Source organism: Ictidomys tridecemlineatus, chromosome 3 (genome assembly GCF_052094955.1).
Source record: "Ictidomys tridecemlineatus isolate mIctTri1 chromosome 3, mIctTri1.hap1, whole genome shotgun sequence".
NCBI classification, from domain to species: Eukaryota; Metazoa; Chordata; class Mammalia; order Rodentia; family Sciuridae; genus Ictidomys; species Ictidomys tridecemlineatus.
In genome coordinates, this window is record NC_135479.1 from 191,544,917 (window position 1) to 191,570,514 (window position 25,598).

The window sequence follows — 25,598 nt, forward strand, 5'->3', positions numbered from 1 at the left end:
AGGAGGTAAATATCTTCGCTATTCTAGGTTTAACTAGGGATCCTGAATCACTTGATAACTGAGCTATGAAAAATAAGCAGATGAAAATTTTGTTTCTGTGGGAACTGTCATGTGCTGAGCATTTAATATGTTCCAGGAACTTTAATCTTTCTAAAATAGAAATAATTCTATGCCATAGTTGATATTTTACACATCAGAAAAATTGAATTTTCAATAGAACAATTCAAATCTTGGAAGTTCTACAACTTAATAAGTGGCAACCTATTTATGCTAATTTAAGCTGTCATTTAAGTTAGAGATACCTGATTTTTGTCATGCTTCTTGATATCACATAGTGTGGTGGTTAAAGGGACAATTTATCAAGGCATTATGCCTGGATATGAATTCTAGAGATGCAATGCAATAGCTGTTTAATCTTCTATTTAATTTACCTGTGTCTCACTTTCTTGCATGTGTAAAATGTTGGTAATAGTAGTACCTATATCATAGGGATGTCAGAAAGATTAAATCCACTAATTACATAATAGTACCTGGCATATAGTAAGTTACTAATTTCTAATTGCATTATTTTACTCTACTATCTCTCAAGAGAGAAAAGACATTATTCCTTCTTGCAAATGATCTTTTAAATCTAGGAAGTATGACATTAAAAGTATGATTTCCCCTTTTTCTTTTCTTTCACTTTGTCTTTCTAGAACTTTTTAGAACTAAAATTGGAACATGATTATTATTGTGTGAGTTAATGAAACAAACAAACAAGAATCAAAAAAAATTCTGATCTATTTTATTTTCAAGGGGAAATAGATCATGTAAATTCTGAAGGTGGCTCTTACATTATGATGTTCTTTTTAAAATTCCTCTAGGTTAAATTTAGTCAGTTTTCCATACTATTTTTATTCTACTCATTCTAATTTCAAATGCCTTTCTAATTTTCATATCCTTTAAATCTGATTTAATATCCCCAGAAAACATTTTTTCCCATAACAAATTGTGCTTTAGAAACAGTTTTCAAAATGTTATTGCACAGGACATGAGAAATGGTTGTGGGAACTTTAAAACTATCCTGAAACAACCTCCTTGTTTGCTTGGCTTTTATATTGCAAACTAATTCCAAACCACTTGTAGCCTGAGTGCCATCAGACATTGGCAAGACTTTACTTCTTGGTTCTACACCAAAGTGAACCATTTTTAAAATGCTCTGACACCAAGATATAAATTCTTTAGTTTACACAGGTGACCTCATGAAAAGTCTTTTTCACCGCTTTGTGTGTGTTAAAGATACAAAAATATTGCAGACATTGAATACTAAAATTTCTCATCATTATAACTGGAGGGCAAAGCTAACAGATCCTCTGTACATGTGCTTTAAAGTTGAGAAAATACTTTATAGGCTTACTGAAACCAAAGCATTTGGAGCACAATGTAATACATTTGCCAAATCCTAAATACAGCTGGGTTCTCCCACAGTTTCTTTAATTGGAAGCAGATTTCTGTGCTAATTCTGTAATGCGAAGAGAGCCCGAACAGTATTTCTTTCCTAAAAGTAGGGCATAATACTTGCAATCACCACTTCTAATATCAACAACTCCTTAGCAAATCTTTTGTTATAATTTAAATAGTATCTGAATTTAAATTTTCAATAAATTTTAGTAGGATTATTACCTTTTTACATAGTTTAAGTAATATAAATTTGGAAAATACAAAATCACAACCTACTTAAAGGGGGTTAATAATACAGAAATGTACATATTTGAAAATAGGTCCACATTCTGTTTCAGTATGATTGAGAAAGTTTGCTTCTTTCCTAAGCTTACTAAATTTTGACATTTTGATATAACAAAAATTTAGGAAAAAAGACTAATTAAAGTGAAACAAATATGTATATATATGCAAATTATATATATATATATATATATATATATATATATACACTTTACTCAAAGCTACTAGTAACTGAATCACCAAACATAGAATTTAATGTTCATATGATGGAAATATAGTTTTTCAAAATTTGCATTTCTAATACATATTCATTTTAAGGCTCAATACATTATGTTTTTAAGAAGAACTAATATTATTAACAATAATTCAAAATTATGTCTTTATAAAACTTGTAAACAAAGCATTAAAATGAGTTTTATTGAAAAGTAACTTTGAGGTGTTCCTTCAGGTTTCCTTATAATAATGTTTTGGAAAGAGGAGTTGGCATGCAGTGTTTAATATAGCTTTCTTTCCATAAGACTAAGTTGTGGGTAAAAGGGTAAAATTATTTTTGAAATAGTTTTTCGTTCATTGGTCAGTTTTTAGACTGTACATATAAAATATTTTTACAAATAAATAACTTTGTAGCAATAATCTATAACAGTTGAAATCATCATGATTTTCCAAACATTCTGTCCTTTGAAAATTACATAATTGGTTATTATTGACATAGTTATGGAGTGTTTGCCTGATTTTCACAGAGTTAAAGAGCCATTTTAAGAAAATGAGAATAACTGAAATGCAGGCATTGGCTAAGGATATTCTATAAAAACCATTTTCATTAAGACATGTGGAAACTATATCCCCAAAATAATAGGTAAAGCATAAAAAATTGTCCCAACAATGTACATTGTGAAGATAGATCTTTCCCCATTGTACAGGACATCTAGATGTTATCTGTTTGTTCCAGGGACTTTTATTCTTTTCTTTTGATCTTTATCTGTTCCTTGCGCTAATCCTATATATCTTAATATATTTTATGGTAAGTTTTCATACAAGCTGAGCAAGTCCTCTCATTTTATTTGCATACAAAAATGCTTATCAATGACTTTGGTAATTTTTATTTTCATTTTAGAATCCACAGAACAGTTGAAAACTATGTTGTGGAGTTTATCAGCATTACATTAAGTTCTAATTTGTGAAAACTGACATATTCATAATATTGAATTTTTCAAACCATGACATATCTCTCCATTCACATCATTAATTTCTCTCAATAAACTAATATACACATAGAGTTTGCTTTTTAGAATTATTAAATATTCTCTTTCATTTTTTTTCCACTATCAACTATTTTTTGATACTCTGGTAAGTTATACCTTATAGAGATATTTTTTGTGGCTGATATTTAAAAATGAAATTGATTATTATTACACTGATTTTGTAAAGAATGAGATTTTTAAATTTTTATTAATTCCAACAATTTGTAGATTGTTTTCATTTTCTATATAAGAAGAAATTGTATAATCTGTAAGTATTAGTGGTTAGCAGTATGGTACTGACATATTAAATAATAATAGTGAGGGTGGGTATCTTTGTTTTGTGTTTGTCTTACTGTTGTAGATTTAGCATTAAAGATGATTGTAGAAAGTTTATCTTATAGTTACTCTTGGTTAGATTGAAGGATTTGTCATCCTGTGTGTAATTTGTTAAGTTTTATTTTAATCATAGATGTTGAATTTTAATAAATATTTTCCCTGTACTATATGAACTAGTAAAATAATTATTCACTTTAAAATATCAATGTTGCAAATTTTACTGTGATATTTCCAGTGTAACCCAACATTGTATGCCTTGGTAATCATATATTTGCATGTTATGTATTCTTGGTTTTGTTTTGCAGAAGTTTTGATTTGAGTTTTTGCATCTATGAATGAAAGTGATGTAATTTTTCATGTTGCATTTTCTTCTTTTGGTATTATATCAAGGTTATGATAGGCTCACACAATGAGATGTAGAATGTAGTCCCTTTTCCTAATTTCTGAATTTAAAAATATAAATATTGATTTCTTCAAAGTTTCTCAGAACATTCTAAAGCAGACAAAAAGTTCTGTACTATTCTTTGAGTTTTTGATGACATGTATTTTAGCATTTTAATTATATATTTCCATGATATATTACTATATATAATATATGTAATATTTATTACCATCATTATTACTATATTTATTGTAATTACTGCAGTACTAGAGACTGAACCCAGGGCCTCATGCATACTAGAAATGCACTCAACTGTGGAACTACAGCCCCAGACCTTTTTATTTAATTGAGAAGATCTTGCTAAATTGCATAAGCTGAACTTGAATAGCAATTCTCCTGCCTCAGCCTCTCAAATAGGGATTGCAGATGTGCACCATCATGCCCCACAATGTTTAAAAATTATTAAAGTAAATACACACATACAGAAAACACATGCCTCATAAATGTACAGACCCATGAATTGTTACAAAATGACAACACTTATGTCAACATCACCAATATAAACAAACAAAATGAAAGAAAACTATAACAAGACAAAACAAAACAAACTACACAGAGAAACAGACCTAAAGTAGTCCTACTTGGCCTCTTATTAGTCACCACTGTGCCCCCACCCCACACACCCTCATATATAATCACTGTTCTGACTTCTAACACCAAAGTTAATTTTGCCTGGTTTTCAAGTTTCTTTGTGACCGGCTTATTTCATTTAATATTTATGTTTGTGAGATTATTCCATGTTGCTGTGTATAGCAGCTGTTAGTTCATGTTCATATCTGTTAGGTACTGTGGTGTATGTCAGTTGCATTGTTATGTATATTTTTAGTTTATGTTTATTTAAAATAACATTATTAGAAGCATTCTTATATAAGCCTTCACATATGCACATAGTTTGTTGGCTATTTAGCTAGGAGTAGGAGAGGAAATGCAGTTTTTAGTGATCTTTGTCTTTATTAAAACATGCCCAGCTATTTGCATATGAGAATGCCTATTACTTCACATCCTGGCCAACATGTTGTGTCAGTGGGTGTAGTAACTCCTTGTGTTTTCAATTAGAAATGTTCTTATGAGGGAGGTTGAGTATCTTTTAGCTTGCTTATGGGCTACATGGTTATCCAGCTTGTAAAATGCTTGTTAAACTCTCCTTCATATGTAAAAATATTTTTGTGATGTTTCCTTACTGACTTTTAGAAGTTCACTGTATATTATTCCACATATGAGCCATTGTTAGTCCTGTGGATTAATAAATATCTCCTCCCTCTCAGTGAGCTTACCTTTTCACTATCTTAATGGTGCCTACTGGCAAAGAGCATGCCTTAATTTTAATATGATCAAGTTAGTCAATCTTTAATGGTTAGTGCTGTTTGGGGGACTATTTACAAACCTTTTTTTTACTTTGAGGTACTATTCATATCCTCTTGCATTATCTTTGAAGAACTTCGTTGTTTGGCCTTTAAATTTTATATATGTGTGTGGTATGCATATAATCAGTTTGGAATTGATTATACTATATGAGATATTTAATTCCACATATTTTTATAAACTACACTAAGGCTTCATGAGGTGATGTTTATTAGATTTATTCACATTTTCATCCCTTTTCTTTATTCCTTTCTCCTTGCCTTTATGAGTTTCCATTTGGGATTTCGATTATTTTCCTTTAGTCTGAGGTATGCAATTCAGAATTACCTTTAATATAGGTCTTGGTTGTGAAATCTCTTTAGTTTTTGTTTGTTTGAAAAACAATTTTTGATTTGCAAGAGACTTTTTTATAAGTTATGAAATCCTTAATTGTAATTTTATTTCACTCTGCTGAAGAAATTATTTTAATATCCCCTGACTTTCAGTTGATAAGTCAGCTCTTAACATTTGCAAAGTAAGTAATCTTTTTTCCTCCCCCTTCTCCATTTCTATCTATCTTTATATGAGTAGATTTGTCTATTTTTATACAAATAGGTATGTATTATATGAATAGATAGATTTTTAAGATTACCTCTTTATCTGTAGTTTTTGAGTTTTACTATAATATGTTCATTTTTTTCTTGTTTGGCTTTCAGTAGATTTTTCAATTTGTATATTAATATCTTTTTTAATTCTAGAAAATTCTCAATCACTGTCTCTTTAAATATTGTCTATGCTCTCTTCTTTTTACCTTTTTTCTAATACTTCAATCAAATATTTGTTAGATTTTCTTACTGTAGCCATAATATATGGCTTTTTTCACCAATTTTTATATTCTATTTTGTCTCACTACACTTTGTTCTTGTGATCTCTTAAGTATTTTTAAGTTCATTATAGTTTCTTCATTGTGTCTAATTTTTTCTTATTTTGATTGTTACGCTTTTCCAGTTCTCTACATTTTGTTTGGTTGTTTTGCAAATACACCACGTCACATGAAAATACTGTTTTTCAGGCATGGTTCTTATCTTTTAAAAATTTCTAAGCATTGTTATGTTATAATTATTGTTAATAATTATAATGTATAATGTCTCCATGGGTCTGTCTCGATAAATTTTATAAATGGTGCATTTCCCCTGAGTTCTTAGTTATCATTGATTGTAGGGTAGACATTGTTTTTGAGAAAACATTTAGAAAAGTTTGGGGGTCCAGTAAAAAATTATCTTTTTACACAGAAAATCTTGGTTTGCTTTTTCTAGACCAGAGATGACAGAAATTATAGATGTTTTTAATTTCATGATGAAACACTGTCTAGGCCACTATAACATGTAGTTGAGCTGTGTGCATGTACATTGGCTCATTTATTTCTGGTTCACCTGTACACTTAGGGAAAAATAATTTGACGTTGTAATCTTAATGTAAAGAGTACTTCTAAATGCAAGATAGCCAACCTTTTAGGGCCTCCAATACCACACTTTGTGTTTTGATTCCTGTAAAACTGCCAAATGCAGCTGTTTCTCAGTTCTTTCTTCACATTTAGTAAGTACCTCCCAGTCCAAAAATAGCCTTAAGTAGTGGGTATGGTTTTATGAATTCCCAGTTTCTGGATCTCATCCCAGTAATTCTTCATTTATATTTGTATGTTATTTGATGCATTGAAGAAGATTCTTTTTAATAGTTTATTGAACTATTCTGAATGGTTCTCAACAACAACAGTCTGTATTACCCAGGTCATCATTAGCAGAAGCAGAATGTCCTAATATTCTCTAATATTTAGTGTCAGTATAATTTCTCATCAACAAAAGTGAACCTTAATAAAATGAATACAACATATGACTGTTTTCCTTCGACCCTATGCAAACTAGGAGATAGGCCCAATACCTCTAATGACAATGAATTCAAAAGTCATTAACTAAGATAATCTAAGATCAAATGAAACTATTGAACAAGTTAATATTCTGCATTCACCCAAAAGATCACACTTTATGAACTTAATGTGTATTTTTTCCAGTAAAATATTTAGAGTTTTGTGTATGTTTATTTAATTTTTGGTTCAATGATTTTCAGAAAGTCAAAGCATTTTTATGTGCAAATGAAGTTGAGTTTGAGCACACTGTTGTAGTGACTATTTAGAAGTTTAAATTTATTTAAGCCATTAGAAATCAGAAGATAACTAGTGAAAAATCTAGCCATAAGGTAGCCATAATGGTAATTAGCTTATTCTAAATTACCAAAAGTTTAGGCACTAAATACTAACTCACTAATATAAGAAAGTAATCAGATGTACTATTGAATTATTTTAATTGCTAGCAGTTTAGAATTATAAATAAGAGTGACAATTATATTACATATCCTCAGTTAACCAGAAAAATTGATTAAACAACATCATAGTGTTCATAATAAACTTTACTATTCATCTCAAATGTATTTCTTTGCTTTGTCAAAAATGTAGGTTATCTAATTGCCTGAAAGAAAATTTTCCTTTTGATTTTCCCCTAGGACAGTGCTGTTATATTTTACGTCGATTTGTTTTTTTAACACTCCATAATTTTGAAAGTGGCCTGGCAGGAGCCCAAGTATATGAAATGAAAAATGGTCCTTGGGTCTATTCAGAATTGCAACACCAAATCTTTTAAATCACTTTTATATGTGACGTTTGTGTTCTATTCAGCAAAGGGCCACACTACTCACTATTCTGGTTGTTGAAATACTGAATAGGTATTTTCCTAAGACACAGATTTCTCAGGGGGATATTTTACATGAAATAAGACATGTCCAGATTCCTCCATCAATTCTTTGTATATCTTCAAATGCAAAGAGAAAATTCTAATTAGGGAACCAATGATTTGAAAGCGGTCATTTTTTTCTGTCCTTATTTCTAATATTTATTAATGTCTGCTTTGTGTTTTCACAATAACTTTCATTTGCATTCTACTTTACAGACTACATCTGAGAAATATGTATGTTATCAGATAATGATTCTCGTTTTGTAGTAAGAAAAGTAAGTGCAAGAAATTGTGGGTCGAGTGACTTTTCAGCCCCCCCAGTACCCTGAATTTGGGGTGTTTTCTTCCCCTCCTCATTGCAAGGATTTCTATCTCTTTCATGCATTACTTTTGAGATTCCAAATTATGTGGAACAATTTCTTCAAATTATACAATCATGTTTTTGAGAGATTTCCTGAAATTTCTATTTAATTTGTAATGTTAATCTAGCATGTATGTTTTAATATTGGAAAGGTTAATTCCTTACTATCAATTACTTTCTATGAATTAATCCAACATTGTTCACCTTTCTTAATAGTCAGAGTATAACTCTATAGGTAATGAGGTTGCATTTGTAATTAGCCATTCATAGAAATCCTGGAAGAATATTTTATGTCTAGTTCACAGAGCATGGCAACATTTTAAATTTGATTTTGGAGTGCTCTAACCAAATCTTTGAGAACTGTAACTCGAAATGAAACCTGCTAGCTGTAAGTCCTTCACATAGCCCAAGGGCTTGTTTGGTTTTGATTAGTTTTACTAGACTTCATTTGGTTTCAATTAAACCTTGAGACAGGCCAGTGATTTTCATGAAAAATGTGGTTTTCTTGAGTTAGAAAATAATTCTTTTGTGTGGAAGACTGTTATGTCTTTTTGCATTGGAACACATATCTAGTCAAAGACAATTTCAGAAGGTTTTGTAATCAGAATATAAAGAAATTTTTATTTATTGTACTGTTTCATATTATGTTCTTGAATATTTCTTCTCTTTATTCTTATATTACAAAATGATAGTTACTCTGTATGTTTCCAAAGCAATAGTGAGAAATATTTGATTATATAAATGTAACTACTGTTTATATTTAGCTCTATATTATGGAAAGCCATTGATTTAAAAATAAGCAACTATTCTGGTGAGTTCAGGAAATATTTTAATCCATATGCTATTAAAAGTCTTTTTAATATCACATGATCATAGGTTGTAGAGACCATATACTTAAATTTTAAGTCTTTTATTATCAAAAAGTTTGCCAGTTTAATATTACTGAATATTAGTTTAAAATAATGCATATTATCCTTTTGTAAAGGAAGGATGAGGGTATATAACTATATTATTTACACTAAAGATGAAAAGTGTGGTTCATGATCCTTATAGAAAAAATCCAATGATTTAAGTTCTTTTGTTTTCCAAATATTTATTTCATATTAAAGAAGATTATTTGGTTTCTTAGAGTCTTAAGTTGGGTAGCAAAGATAAATATAAAACAAACTCAAAGTAGTGCTATTGTAGGTAGAAGATATAAGCTTTTCTTTCATTTAATTCTCAAGACCCTGGCTTCAGATACTTTGATTTTTACCCAGAATCATCACCAAAAGTCCCTGATATCTGTATAAGATTATGCCAAAAATAATGCAGTTATAAGTGCAGGACTTGTGTATAAAAATTAGACAAATGAAAAATCAACATTACCACAATGTTTATAATCTTAGAATCAAATGAAGAAAAAAATGAATATGTGACTGTTCATTCCATTAAAGACTACACAATTTAAAGTTGGCAAAAAAATTCATAAATATTGTAGAATTTTATATTTACCACTCATAAGCCAAGAACAAATCACCTCTTGAATCAGTTTCTTGTAATTCTGTTTACTACAATGAATATTTCATACTTATGATTTTTAAAATTGAACTTCTGAAGTATTGCAATCCAAAATTCAAACAAGCTCAATAAATTCCTCAAATATTTTTGTTGAGAGTTGTTTATTAATACCTTATGTGGTGACATAAATTAAAATTAATGACATCTGGCAACGTGTGAATACAGTTTTTTATATATATTTCATTACATTTAAATGAAAACAATAGGGGTAAATATAAAGCACCAATTTTCATATTCAACCTGCCCAGAGTTTTAGATTCTGTGTGTTCGGGATATTCTCTTTCCTGTACTTTACTTTCTTCAAATGGAAAGAACTAGAAACTTTCAATGATTGATTTTACTTCTAGCATTCTATTAGTTTAGTTTATATCAATAAGCTTAGAATTATACATACTTTATATCTTTTGTATTTGAATTTTTAAATTACATTTGACCTTGTAAATTTTAAATTTATCTTGAAGCAAGTAGAACTAGTCATGTTGGCAAATTTATTTATTTCATATTTTAATACTGCTTCAGAATTAAATAATGAGTAGATATTATTATCTTTATAGACCAAGAACTGCCTATTGTGCCAATAAAGTTTATTGAGGCTTCTCAATTTACCAAAACTAATCAAGACTCTAGGGTTCTATGCATAAGAAATTCACAGATGAATAAGAAACACTTTAGCCTTAAGTTCAGTCTTGTCATATGGAAATGATCAAACAAAAGGCATTGCGATCAAAATTTTATCAGTTCAAGTTTTTATTAGCAAATCCCGATTTTATTGACATGGAATTATCTCAGATTACCAAAAACTTAAATGAAAGCACTTCTTTCATTGCATAAAAAAATTAGAATAGTATGTTGAGTAAATGCATACATGCTATGTATTTTAGCATGTCCGTCAGAAGATAGATTGATAGAACTATTTTTCACATATAGAGAAACAAACTTGAACAAAAAGAGCTCATGGTCTTTGTATTGAATGACCTGGTCTTGAAAGAAAAGGAACAGGAAGGTATTAACCAACAATTTTGTGAGTGTGGGAGAGTTGCATCTCATAAAATACCTACCTACTGCTTTCAAGATTGCAATCATCATTGAGATGGAGACAATGAATGGTGATTGACTGTGGGAAATGGAAAGATCCATTACATTCACCACTTGTGGGCACCTGACTACTTATTTTCCTGGCTGGATTAAAGAGAGGATGAGGAACCTAGGTTTTCTAAAGGTAGAGAGACCTCCCAACATACCCATATGGTAAACTGAAAAGTAATTATTTTCTTGTCTTATTTTACTCTTTATTATGGTTATATAAAAAACTTTACTTGCAAAAAAAAAAAAAATAAAGGTATGGCCAAGTCATGGGATCAACTCGGGATTTTATTATAACCCAGATTTTGGATAACATATTTTCTCAAAATGTCTAGTAGACTGAATTGATTCTCTGGCTTCTAACATAAACCATCAGAGCCAAGAACACGTTAGTAGAAGCAAACAGTCACCAAAAGAGATTTGGATTTATTCTTTCATCCTGGTTTTAAAGGAAGACTCTTTAAAAAGGCAAACATCTTAACTTAGAAAATTTTAGAAATCTTTTTTCCAAATAAAACTGAGAAATCTCCATACTTGTAGCTCAACCTATTGGCACATCCCATTTGCACAGGGGATTCCCAGGCTTAAGACTACTTAAAGAGAAAGGAATGTCAAATTGAAATAATCTGTATTTTGTCTTCAATAAACTCTTCTAAAACAAGAACCATAATACAACATCTTCTGTAATGGAGCTTCTGCAATAATGTGAAATAGATAAATATAGACTTATCTAGAAACTAATTAGGTATATAATTTCTCTAAAATAGAAAAAATAACTTTCTGGTTTTTTCATTTAAGAAGTCACAATAAAATGCAAGTTGTTATAACAAGAAAGAATTGTCCCTTTGCCAGTTTCAAAGGCTTTCGAGTTATTAGCATTTCAACCTTACATTTTTTTGTGGAGGGAGTGTTAGACTGGGAAGTAAGTTTTCCTTAGTTTCAGTCTTGAATTTGGTGTGTGTTACATACATTATCTTGAACATATTCATTCAACTGTTCTAGAAGAGATTATTAATGTTAATTAAATATACCTTGTGCTCACCAACATTTTTCAGGCATCCCCTGTGGTTATGTTGGGATTATGTGACAAAAGCAGGATGTTGATGTAAGAGATGTTTGTCATTTCCAGTCTGTGGGAGTTGAATGAACCAGGTTTAGTTTTCAATGATATCTGGCATTTGCAAAGAAGAAAAAAGCGACCTTAAGACTTCAAGGTGCAAGATGGAAGCAAGTATATCTCAGGGTTGTACAAACAGGAAGAAAATTATTTGCTCATTGTGAGATGAGCCTTTGTTGTTTCAAGACTCTCAGATCTGGGACTTGTTTGTTGTCATAGCATAACCAATCTTTCATTGACTGGCATCTCTCTGGGAATCATTGTAAACTGAGGGATTTGGAGACTCATTAATTCTGTTCCTATTTATATTCCTGAGTATCTTTCTGGGCATATGACCTTCATTTTATAAGAGAAGAAGAATAGAAGTTTGGGGAGAACTAAGGTCACAAAGCAAGTTTGCAAGCCATACTGTACAATATGCTTTCCTTGTGACCTTGCAAGTGTATATTCCCCAGCTATATATCTCTATAACCCAGGAGATAAAGTTTAAGATCATTTGAATTAATCATTAATACAATGCCAAAATGAATCGGTTCTCCTATTTAATAGGTGTAATTCTCAAATGCAATGAATGTTAGAGCATTCAAGCATCCAAGTTCATGACTTTGACCCAGAAACTTATGCACTGGATTATAGATATATCTCATCATATATATATATTATGTCTATATTCAATTGGAGGGGTATTCAACTTTTGCTTTAAGATGCTTCTTGAACAAAATTTTATGGTAGATCTCAGGCCTGTTTTCACATAAATTGCATTTAGTAGCATAATGTATTTGTAACTAGTTGGTAGTTAATCTTACCTATAGTCTCAGAGATACTCTCCAGATTGTAAATTTACCTTATGTTAGATACTAAAGACTATGTTTCAGTTGCTCTGTGACTCAGAATTCAAGCAATAGAAGTACTGCTTTTCATTGAGATGGGTGAAAGAGAGAATTCACTAAAATTTAATAATAGACAGTCTCTTTGAGTCTCAAATTTGGGTGCATTGAACAAAGAACAAGAAAGGGTACATTGGAGCAGCAGTGGCAGCAGCAGCAATCAACTACAGAGGAGAGGAATGGCATAAATAGAGAGAAAAACATAACAGACCAATTGGCATGGAAAAATCTGTATATCAGAAAAATATCCTGATCTTAGGTGTTCAGAGGCTGTACCATGAACTGGTGTTTAAAATGTGTTTTGTGTTTCTCATCTGACAACTGAGTGCTGAGATAGGAGCCACCAGAGACCACCATGCTGTATTGTTGCTGTGGGAACCCAGGAGAACACAGCAATCATTGCCATTTTGTCCTGGAAAGTGTCTACTGTGTGGCTTAGGTGCCCGTAACAGAATGTGAGTGAAAGGTACTGTACTTAGGTAAATTTAAGTCAGAAAAATTGAGGAGTGTGCAATTCACTTTTCCTTTGAATCTAGACTCACATGACCAGCTGAGGCGGGCTGGGAAACTGAACAGACAGTCTAGATACACTATGGGACTAGGTCTGAGAAAGGAGTATTTGTGGACAGTAGATTTTATGAGATTGTGGAGGGCTGACTTTCCTGGCACCTATTCAGAATTCTTGGAAGGCTCCTGAGATCCAGAAGCCCTGTAATGATCGGCATCTACCTGACTCTAGAGTGTCTTGGTCTAATCTCTGCAGAGAAGATACAGTCCAACAAAGCCCCTAAGTTAGATAGAACTAAGCCCCAACCACCAAAACTTCCCTTCTAGAATTCTGCAGCAGCTCCACCCTGGGAGTTTCTCTGCAGATGAAACTCCAACTGACAATACTTTCCATTGTGATTTACCTTTTACAGGTAGAAAGGGAAATGAGAGCTATTGCCACCAGTTTCACTTTTAGGCCACTCCAGCTGGCAGCTCTGTAAGGAACAGAAAAAACATAAAGGAGTTAACACCTCCAGCCCTTGTGCACATGTGTTTGCATGCATATGTGGACATTCTATCTCTATATCTCTCTCATTCTCAATACATAGCCCAAGAAGAAACAGAAAGAAGTAAAGGGCCACATGGATAGTGATGATGTATCCTCAGTGACAGTTTTGATCACCTCAGTAGAGACAGTTGGTGTTCTTGCTGTGCTGATTGGTTTGTGAACACACATGCTCACACACACACACACACACACACACACACACACACTCACACTCACACTCACACACATTTTCTTTTTTTCTCATGTCTAGCATTTCTTGCAATAGTTGTTTTACCTTGCCTTAGCTTTTGAAGGTTAGAATTTTATGTTTACTTTTGTTTTTGTTTTTATAGTTATCTTTCTTTCTCTTTTCTCCCATTAAAAGCCAATTTTTTTCCCTTTGCTTTGTTATATCTATATTTTTTCTTTACAGCTATCACTTGCTGTATATCTTTTGCATTCCCTCTGTTCATATTTTTGAACATTGTAAACTTCTTTCTATCTTCCTATATTATTTTCTTTTCTCTTAATAAACTGAACTTTTACCATTTTTAGAACCATTGGTTTATATAAATCCTACACACTATTCATGTTGTTGCAATTATTAGCTCTATGAATAACATAAACAACATGTGCTTTTTACTCTAATGCTAGATCTAGTTCACAGTTATTTGTTTTTGCTGTTGGAAATTGATGACTTAATCAGTGTCATAGATGTTATAGTAGACACTATGTATTTATTTTAATGCTGTATATTGTTCATTTCAATTGTTGTTATTATTTGTTTCCCCCTTTTTTCTGAGGTGCTAGAAGTCTAGAAAAACACTACAGATTCACAGGGTAGAGATTGTTGCTAAACTAGACCCAGACAAAAGACAGTTCACCTTCTTGCAGAAACAAATTTACCAAACTCATTAAATACACTCAAACTTCAGCTATAATTTAATACAAAGAATAGAAGAGACAAAAACAACAACAACAAAAAACCCAAAAGCATTAAACTAACAACTAGTTTGCAAGTGAAAATAGATATGTGGTGGGGGTGAACCCTCAAGTCCTATTCAAGGAAATCTACTCCTACAGCAAAAATTAAACAAACAAAAAGTTGTAGATATCACATATATGAGGAGTCTCAATCTAGATCAATCTTGAATATTTTGGTTAAAAAAAAAACTCCCTAAAAAGTTCTACACATAAGAGTCAAAGAGAATCTGTCCCAACAAATGCATTAAACCCAACAGAGGAATGCAAGAAATATGAAAAGAGACAGTAACATGACACCTAAAGTTCATAATTCATCCACAACTGACTCCAAAGATATTGAAGTGGATAAAATATCAGATAAAGAATTCAAAAGAGTGATTATAAAAATGATGAATGAATTCCAAGAGATCATAGAAAAAGAGCTGAGTGAATTAAGGAAGTCAGAACAGGATATGAATGTGAAATTCAATAAGGAGAAACAGATGTTGAAAAATAACCACATAGAAATCATGGAAATGAAAGACACAATAAATCAAATAAAATGTTTAGTTGAAAATGTCTCAAATACAATAGACCATGCTGAAGACAGAATCTAAGGGCTAGAATACTAAGTGGTCAGTCTTGAACATTCAGAAAGTATCAAAAAAGATGGGTAAGTAACCATAACCCAAATATACAAGAACTCTGGGACAACATTAAGAGACCAAACTTAAGAATCATTGGAACTGAAGAGGGCTGTGAGATGCAGACTGGAATGGATAACCTCTGCAGGGAAATAATAATAGAAAATTTTACATACCTTGAGAATGAGAAGGACTTCTAGATACAGGAGGCAATCAGAACCACAAATAGACAAGATCAAAAAATGAACTCTCTACCACACATTACAGTAGAATCCCTAACATACATAACCAGAATAGATTTTTAAAACCTCACAGAAAAACATAAGGTCACATTTAGTGGCAAGCTAATCAAAATTACTTCCAATTTCATAGCACATGCCTCAAAAACCAGGAAGTCTTGAAAAGATGTTTTAAGCCATGAAAGAAAATAACTTTCACTCAAGATTGCTATATCCAACAAACCTATCCTTAAGAATCAATAGAGAAGTAAAAACCTTCCAAGATAAGCATAAACTAAAATAATTCTTGACTATTGGGCCAACATTACAGAAAACACTCAAAGAAATTCTTAGCAAAGAGAAATCAAAAAGAAACCCCCAAAATAACAAATGGACATATCTCATTTGAAGCGTAGCTAAGCAAATGAGTAACAGAATCAGATTAAATATTAGAAATAAGTGAAAATTGCAGTTATTATAAAAATTTGTCTATTAAAAACATTGATGTAAATGGTCTCAACTCTCCAGTTACAAGATTTAGGCTGGCAGAATGAATTAGCAGATTACCAACTATGTACTGTTTACAAAAGACTCACTTTTTAGGCATATAGCCACAAACTGAAGGTAAGAAATTAGAAATTGATATACCATACAAATGGAAGCCCAAAGCATGTTGGAATAGCTCTTCTTATATACAAAATGTGGACTTTTAAGACAAATACTAATCAGAAGAGACAAAGAATGTTACTTCATACTGGTAAAGGTAAAACTCCAACAAGAAGGTATAATGATGGTAAGTATTTATGCCCCAAATGTTAGTGCACCCAGTTACACAAAATGGACACCATTCAAATTAAAGCCTAAGAATCCAGTACAATAAAACTGGGTAATTTCAACATACTTATCTCATGAATACATAAGTCATCCACATACAAACTCAGACTCTTCCAACCTAAAAAAATTATAAATCAAATGTACTCAACAGAAATCTACAGACTATTTCTTCTAACAACAGCTGAATACATTTTCTTATCAGGTTCTCATGAAACCTTCTCCAAAGGAGATCATATTTTAGCTCATAAGCCCACTCTTAGCAATATGAAAAAAAAAATCTCATAATTCCTTGAATCTTTTCTGATCATAATGAAATGAATTTAGAAATCAACACCAAAAACATCCTACATAAACACATGGAGATTAAACAATACACTTTTGAATGATGAAACTTCGATAGAAGAAATAAGGGAAAAATTTAAAAATTCTTAGAATCAATTTAAAATAGTGATTAAAAAACAAAACCCAAACTTCTGGGACACTCTGAAGGTGGTATTAAGAGGTACATTTATAGCTACAAGTATCTACATAAGAAGATCAGAAAGATCCCAAATAAACAACTTAATGATGAAAAACAAGAAAAAACTAATTCCCAAACCATAGAAGAAAAAACTAATTCCCAAACCATAGAAGGAACAAAATAATTAAGATCAAGCATGAAATTGAGATTAAAAAAATAACATGAGGCTCAATGAAACACATAGTTAGTTCTTTGAAAAGATAAACAAGATTGAAAAGCACTTAGTCAAACTAATCAAAAGAAAAAGACATAAAACAAATGAATAAATTAGAGATGCAAAAGGAGAAATCACCACAAACATCATAAAAACCCAGAGGATCATTAGGGACCAATTTGAAAACTTATACTCCATAAAATTGGAAAACCAGTAAGAAATGGTTGCATTTATAGATACATATAACCTTTGAAAATTGAATTAAGAGGACATAGAAACCTAGAAAGATCAATAAACAGCAATGGGATAGTGGCTACGCAGTCAGAGGGGTACCTGGGTCCTTGAGGCTGTACAGTCATAGAGACTACTCAGGTCATATAGGATTCGAAGGGTATAAATATAAGCAGGCCACTGCATGACTGTGGACCTTAGATTATGCAGGTCATAAAGACTATGCATGACATAAGGCTATGCAGTTCCTATAGCCTCTTCAAGTTATAGATGCTACTCAGGTCAAAGAAGCTGTGAAGGTCATAGAAGCTACTAATGTTCTGCTGGTTGCTAAGGTAATTTTGGCTGCTCATGCCTTTGAGGCTATTCATATTTTAGTGAGATCACAAACAATAGAGGCTACTAAGTACATAGATTCTATGCAGAGATCATAAGGGCTTCTCAGGTCATAGAGGCTGTGCAGATCATAAAGGCTACACAGGTGATAGTGGCTACAAATGTCATTTTGGCTACTCGTGTCATAGATCCTATGCAAGTGTTAGAGGCAATGCAAGGCACAGATGCAACACAGGTCATAGAGTCTACACCAGTAATGAGTTGACTAAGTCTATAGAGGGAGGCAGATCACAGTGGTTACTTAGTCACAGAAGTTACAGAGCTCATAAAGCTACTTGATCACAAATGCTTCTCAGTTCCTACAGGCTTTGCAAGTCATTGAGACAGCTCAGGCCAAAGAGGCTTCACAGAATAACTGGGCATATGCAGGCCACAAAGACTTGCAGGTCATACAGGCTAATGAGGTCATTTTTGCTACTCAGGTTGTAGACACTATGTATGTCATAGAGGCTATGTAGGTCACAGAGGCTAGGTAGGTCATAGGTGCTAGGCAAGCATTAGAGACTATTCCAAATAAAGAAGTTATGCAGGTCATTGAGCTTACACACGTCATAGTCTCTACTGAAGTCATAGACGCAAAGAGTTAATTTAGGCTACTTAGATTAAGAAGGAGTAAAAAGGCCATAGAAACAGCAAAAGTCACAGGGGCAAGTCAGGTTTTAAAAAAAAGAAAAGACAATGAGAAAGAAACAGGAGTAAAAAGCCTTCCAAAAATGAAAAGCCCAGAACTAGATGGATTCTCAGCTGAATTTTATGAGATTTTAAACTAAGAACCAATGCCATCACTCCTCAAATTACTCCATGAAATGGAAAGTGATGGAATTCTTCCAAATTCATTATATAAAGTCAGTATCACACTCACCCAAACACATGATGAGAACACATGAAGGAAAGAAAACAATAGACCAATATTCCTTATAGACATAAATGCAAAAATTCTTAATAATAGCAGCAAATTGTATCCAGCAATGTGTTAAGAAGAGTATACATAATGACCAAGTTGGTTGCATCACAGGGATGCAGGAATTTTTTAACATATACAAATCAATAAATGTAATTCACCACATATATAGAAATAAGGACAAACATCACATAGTCATCTCAATAAAACAAATGCAAAGAAGAACTTTGACAAAATTCATCATCCATTCATAAACACCAAAGAAACTAGGGATAGAATAAACCTACCTCAACATCATAAATGTTATATACAACAAACCCCAAACCAACATCTTAATGAATGGGGGGAATCTGAAAGTATTTTTTAAAAATCCAAACAAGACAAGAATGTCCATTTTCACCAATTCTATTCAATGTAGTACTAGAATTTTATCCAGAATCATTAGGCAAGGGAAGGAAATAAAAGAAATTTTAAAAAGTCAAAATGATCACTGTTTGTAGATGAAATGATCCTATACTTAGAACATACCAAAAGCTCTATCATAAAACTGCTAGAGTTAATAAATTCAGAAAAAAATAGCAAGTTATAAAATCAACATACAGAAATAAATAGCTTTCTTATATGCCAATAATAAAAAAGAAACCAGTTAAACAACCTCTTTCATCATAGCCTAAAAAAACAAACCAAAACAAAACCCTAAGAATAAATCTAACCAAGGAGGTGAAAGACTTCTGTAATGAAAACTGATTGACACTGAAGAAAGAAACCAAAGAAGACACTAGAAGATGGAAAGATCTCCCATGTTTGTGCATAGACAGAATTAATATTGCTAAAATGGCATAGTACTAAAGCAACATACATATTAAATGTAAGTCCTTTTACAATATCAATGATATTCTTCACAGAAGTAGAAAAAAATCAGTCCTAAAATTCATTTAGTAGAATAAAAAAACAAGAATAACCCAAATAATTCTAAGCCAAAAAAAGTAATGCTGAAGGTACTGCAATCTCTGACTTCAAATTATACTTTTGAACTATGCTAACAAAAACTGAATGATACTTGCTTAAAAACAAATACATAGACCAAAGATATAGAAGAGAGACAAGCCCACATAGATAGTCATTTCATTCTTGATGAATCTGCTAAAAATATATATATACATTGGAGAAAAGACAGCTTTTTAAAAATATATTTATTTTTATTTTTTAGCTTTTTTATTGATTTTTTTAAAAACAAATGACAGTGAAATGCATTGCAATTCTTATTACACATATACAGCACAATTTTTCATATCTCTGATTGTATACACAGTATATTGATACCAATTCGTGTCTTCATACCTGTACTTTGGATAATAATGATCATCACATTCTACCATCATATATAACCCCCTGCCCCCTCCCACCCCTCCATCCTATCTAGAGTTCCTCTATTCCTCCCATGCCCCCCCCCACTACCCCACTATGAATATGCCTCCTTATATCAGAGAAAACATTTGGCATTTGGTTTTTTGGTATTGGCTAACTTCACTTAGCATTATCTTCTCTAATGCCATCCATTTACCTGCAAATGCTATGATTTTATTCTCTTTTATTGCTGAGTAAAATTCCATTGTGTATATATGCCACATTATTTTTATCCATTCATCTACTGAATGGTATCTAGGTTGGTACCACATTTTAGCTATTGTGAATTGTGCTGCTATAAACATTGATGTGGCTGTGTCCCTGTAGTATGCTGATTTTAAGTCCTTTGGGTATAGACCAAGGAGAGAGATAGCTGGGTCAAATGAGGGTTCCATTTCCAGATTTCTAAGGAATCTCCATACTGCTTTCCATATTGGCTGCACCAATTTGCAGTCCCACCAACAATGTATGAGTGTACCTTTATCCGAACATCCTCAGCTTTTTAAAATAAATGGTGCTGGGAAAGCTGGTTATCTGTATGTGGAAGAGACTAGATCCTTATGTCTCACCTTGCACAAAAGTTAGTTCAGAATGGATCAAAAACTGAGGAATTAAACCAGAAACTATTCAAGTCTTAGAAGAAATCATAGGGTCAACCCTCCAACATATAGATTTATAGGCAATGACTTTCTAAATAGGACCCCTAAACTTCAGGAAATAATGCCAAGAGTTAATAACTGGGACTGAATCAAATTAAGAAAGCTTTTGCACAGCAAATAAAACATTAGGAATGAACCTACAGAATGGAAGAAAGTCTGCTAGTTACTATTCTGACAGTGGAATAATATCCAGAATAGATAAATATATCATCAAAATTCAAATAAATAAATTGGCAAAGGAACTAAACAATCACTTCTCAAAAGAAATACAAATGTCCAACAAACGTTTGAAAAACTGTTCAACATTGCTAGAAATTAGGGAAATGAAAATCAAAACTACACTGAGATTTTATTTCACTCCAGTAAGACTGGCAATCATCAAGAATATAAACATTAATAAATGCTGGAGAGGATATGGAGAAAAAGTAATGCTTTTACACTGTTGATGGGATTATAAGTTGCTTCAACCACTGTGGAAATTAACATGGAACTTTGTTAATAAACAAGGAATGGAATTACCGTATGACCTAGCTATACCACTTCTTGGTATCTATCCTAAAGAATTAAAGTCAGCATACTACATCGATGCATGTAAACCTATGTTTATAGCAGCACAATTCACAATAGTTAAACTATGGAACCATCCTAGATGTTTGTTAATGGATGAATGGATAAAGAGTATATACACAATGGAGTTTTATTCATCCATAAAGAAGAATGAAATTATGTAATTTGCAAGAAAATGGATGATGGAACTTGAGAACAGAATGTTAAGCAAAACAAACCAAACTCAGAAAGTCAAGCGTCTTGTTTTTGCTTATATGTGGGAGATAAAGAGGAAAAAAGGAAAGAATTTGTGGGAGAATCTCATGAAAATCAAAGGACGAATACAAGAGTAAAGTGGCCAGAGTGGGGATGGGAAACAGAAAGGGAGGAAAATAGGATACAGGAGAATGATATTCACTAAATTATATTTTTCTACTGTGTGCATAAATTGATATATAACAACAATTCTCACCATTATGTACAAATATAATGCACCAAAAAAATATGAAAAAATAAAAGCTATGTTTCTAAAAATTTTGATTTTTTTTTGCATCACTATCATTAACAACCAAGGGTATGTTATTGTTTCATATTGTTTTTATATTTATTTAATTTATCTTTGCAGTGCTGGGGATTGAAGCCAGGGCCTCATGTACACTAGGCAAGTGTTTTACCCTGAGCCGCATCATCATCTCTTTGCCTATTTTAAAAAAATGAATCACATAATTTTTTTTCTTGGAATGAAGGATCTCTTTTTCTGAGGTATAGAATAGAAATCAAAAGCACAGACTGAGAAACTGTTGTGTCTGGTTTAAAGATTGTCATACCAACTCTGTTACCTTTGGAAATCACTTAACTCATGGTGACTCAGTTTTTGTAGTGGAAAAATGGAAAATGATGATATCTCCCTCATCTGGTTATCTGGTGATAGAGACACTCTCTCTCTCTCTCTCTCTCTCTCTCTCTCTCTCTCTATATATATATATATATATATATATATATATATATATATATGTTGCACTATAAATAAATAAATATATTAATTGCACATTTTGAATCTTTTTGCTTTATCTTTCAAATTCAAAATAAAGCTCCATGTACTGTGTAGGTAAAAGTGATGAAGACAATTATTTGTGTGTATGTAATGGTGCTTTAACGGCAGTTCAGAGATCTGTAAACTTTTTCTATAAAGGGTCAAAATGGTAATTATTTCAGGCTTTTGGGACACATACTCAAGACCACCATTGAATAACAAAAGCAACTACCAATATCATGTAAATAATTGGATGTGGCTTTGTTTGAATAAAACTTTATAAAAAAAAACAGGCTCAGGCTGACTTTGGCTCACAAGTCATAGTTTGCTGACCCTTGATTTGACTGATGGATACCATAAAAAATTGAAGCTATCAGGCAATTTATGCCTTTTCTTCAAATTATATATACTCATTCTCTGTTGCTCTGTATTTGTGCTGTGCTTCTCTGCAGCAATCTGAAAATATTCAATTTTCAATTATTAAATCTCTCTGATTTGTGTGCTAGAGCAGAACTCAATTTTATAGTGTTAATTTGGACTCATTAAATAAAATTATGCATAACTTTTTAGAATTAAATCTGCTAATGATAAGAAAAGCTTATTTTCTTACCTTGATCTCATTGAGCATATAATTGTAGGATTCTTTTTCCAGGGGCGGGGTATGGGAAACGAATTCTAGTTCTTTTGTTCAGAGTCTCAAATTCTTCACTATTCTCTATCATATGCATAATTCATGTGACTATGCCCAGTAATACATATGTGAGGCCCTAATTTGTTCCTCTTGTTGGAATCATCATGTTGAAATTAACTCGTTGTTATCCAATGTTTTGACTTAGATCTAGACCTTATTTTATAAGTATATAGAAATGTTAATTGGTTAAACTGGGAATGAATTTGCACTCGAAATGAAGGCATCTAGAGACTGGCATACATTGATGTGAGAGTATGTAAGTGTGCCTTGGACGGTAGGTGGCATAGTCTATTGAGAATCTCAGTGGCTGCTTCTTAATTTCACCACTGCTTTTGCACTTGGCTTCCCACAGACTGCTTGTAATCAATGCTTGAAGGCAATTGAAATATTAATGAAGGCTGTTCTCTCGTTGATGTACAGGCAGCTTTGACTAAAGGACTCTGTAACAAACTGCCAAATTTTTAGAACTGCACTGCTGTCTAAGATGCTTCCAACCAAACTACCTTTCCTCTCTCTCTGCTTTCTCCAGGATCATATCCACATCTTGTCTTATGGTTTCTTATAGACTCCCCTAAATTCCTCTCCATTTTCCTTACAGTCATGCCTATAAATCACTTGAGCTGCTAATCGTAACACTGAGTCTGCTTCTAGGTAATCTACCAAATGGCAAACCTACATTAGAAATTTTGTTTTGCTGTCACCTTGTTGGAAATAAGAACACCTTGTTTAGAACATAAGCAAATATGTTCTAAAAGGTGGAAAGAATTGTTTGAGAATATAGAAAATATAGGAGGCTTGGCAAAATATCCTTTGTTTTGGGGATAGAATACTTAGCATATTATAAAGAAAAAGTGAAGGTTTCATTGAAACTTTGTTTCTAGGAAGGTCATGCAAGAAAAATAGAGAACTATCCCTTGTAAGCTCTTATAAAAATTGAAAGATCTCTCCCAATCCTCCTCCTGAGAACTGACCAAAATCAATTTGTTTAAACAGTATTAAGAAACATTGGAAGAAATTCTTCTTTTCACTAGGCACTGTGGACAGTATGGAATTTAATGGAAATATTCTAAAGCATCGTTTTCCAGTCTCCTAATCGTGTCTGTTTGGAGTGAGGTACAGCAGACTTGTGTTGTATTTCCCAAATTCATCTGTCATTTTTCCTTGGGAAATGTATTTATTTTGACAGACTTCCTAGATAAGAAAAGCTTTTGGATTGTTATTTGATAGTGTTCCATTTGAGGGAAGGAAAATAACTTATATTGTGCCTAAAAGAAAAAATGTAGTAGACACATAAATATGTCAAAGAGTTTATGACTTAAATGAGTAAAAATACAACATATAAAATTGTATGTTCATCATGTCTACCAGGATGTTAACATATGTATGTATGTGTGTATTATGAATATAAATATGTATATGTGTGTGTAGAACAGAAAGAAAGTTAATAATAAATGGCGTATTGCTTTGGGACTAAAAGACTTTCTTATTTCCTCAATTTTTGGAGCTTTCTCTTATATTGAGTATCATAAATTAGGTATTATACACATAAATACTTAAGTATTGGATGGTTATACTTTAAAAATATTTATAGGAATGAATATATATATAGGGTGTGCAATTATTTTTTATTGGTTTTATTTTTTAAATACATGATAGCAGAATGCATCACAATTCTTATTACACATACAGAACAATTTTGAATGTACCATTTTTAAAATGTAGCCAATAAAAATGTTCAGTTTTTGTTGATTAATGATTAATGATTAGTTAATCTGGAAATAGTTGTGATATATGTATGTATATTTTATTTATGTATCATTGTTATAAAAGATGCTGGTCTTCTTTTATAAAGCTATAATCTCAGTAATTTTAATTATTCTATGATAAATTGTTGAAAATTTAAAACTGTAAATACACTCAATTTCACTCTAAACATTTCTCATTTTGGCATTTGCCTTTTGGACATGATTCCCAAACTGAGTCTTGCTCTTCAAAAAAGCCTAACAGATTTGAACTATAAATGGAAACTGCTGTTTCTCCTGGTTAATATTTTAGTGTAAAAATAACCAAAAGGCATGCATCATGGTGTTTAGCAAAACATAAATGTTTCACACCTTATTTTTATTATCTCACTTTATCTTCTCAAGTTTGTTGAAATAACTGCATGATACAGTTATTTCCCTTTGACCAAATGAATACTCACAATTGATGTTCAGTAGATCTAGGATTCAATCTCAATCTTGATCTGACTCCAGGTACATTAGAATTAATGCCAAACAAGATGGGAATGAAACAGTAATATAAGAATGTTTAAAAGAAACAAATACATTAGAAGAGTAAAATCTAACTCTGACCTATACTCATTAACATGTTTTATTTTCAGGGACTTATAGGAACTAAATGATTCTCAAATTTTATATTCTTTGCTAAAGAACATCTCAACAGTAAAGTGTAAAAATACAAACCTTAGCCACATCATAACTCCTCCTCTC

The 25,598-nt window shown here is 31.9% G+C and overlaps 1 long non-coding RNA gene across 2 annotated transcripts in view; it reads left to right on the top strand.

Annotated features, from left to right (window-relative positions):
* The window catches only part of LOC120890358 (uncharacterized), a 478,106-nt gene that overhangs the window by 48,628 nt on the left and 403,880 nt on the right, over nt 1-25,598 (top strand). The gene's annotated exons all lie outside the window — the stretch shown is intronic.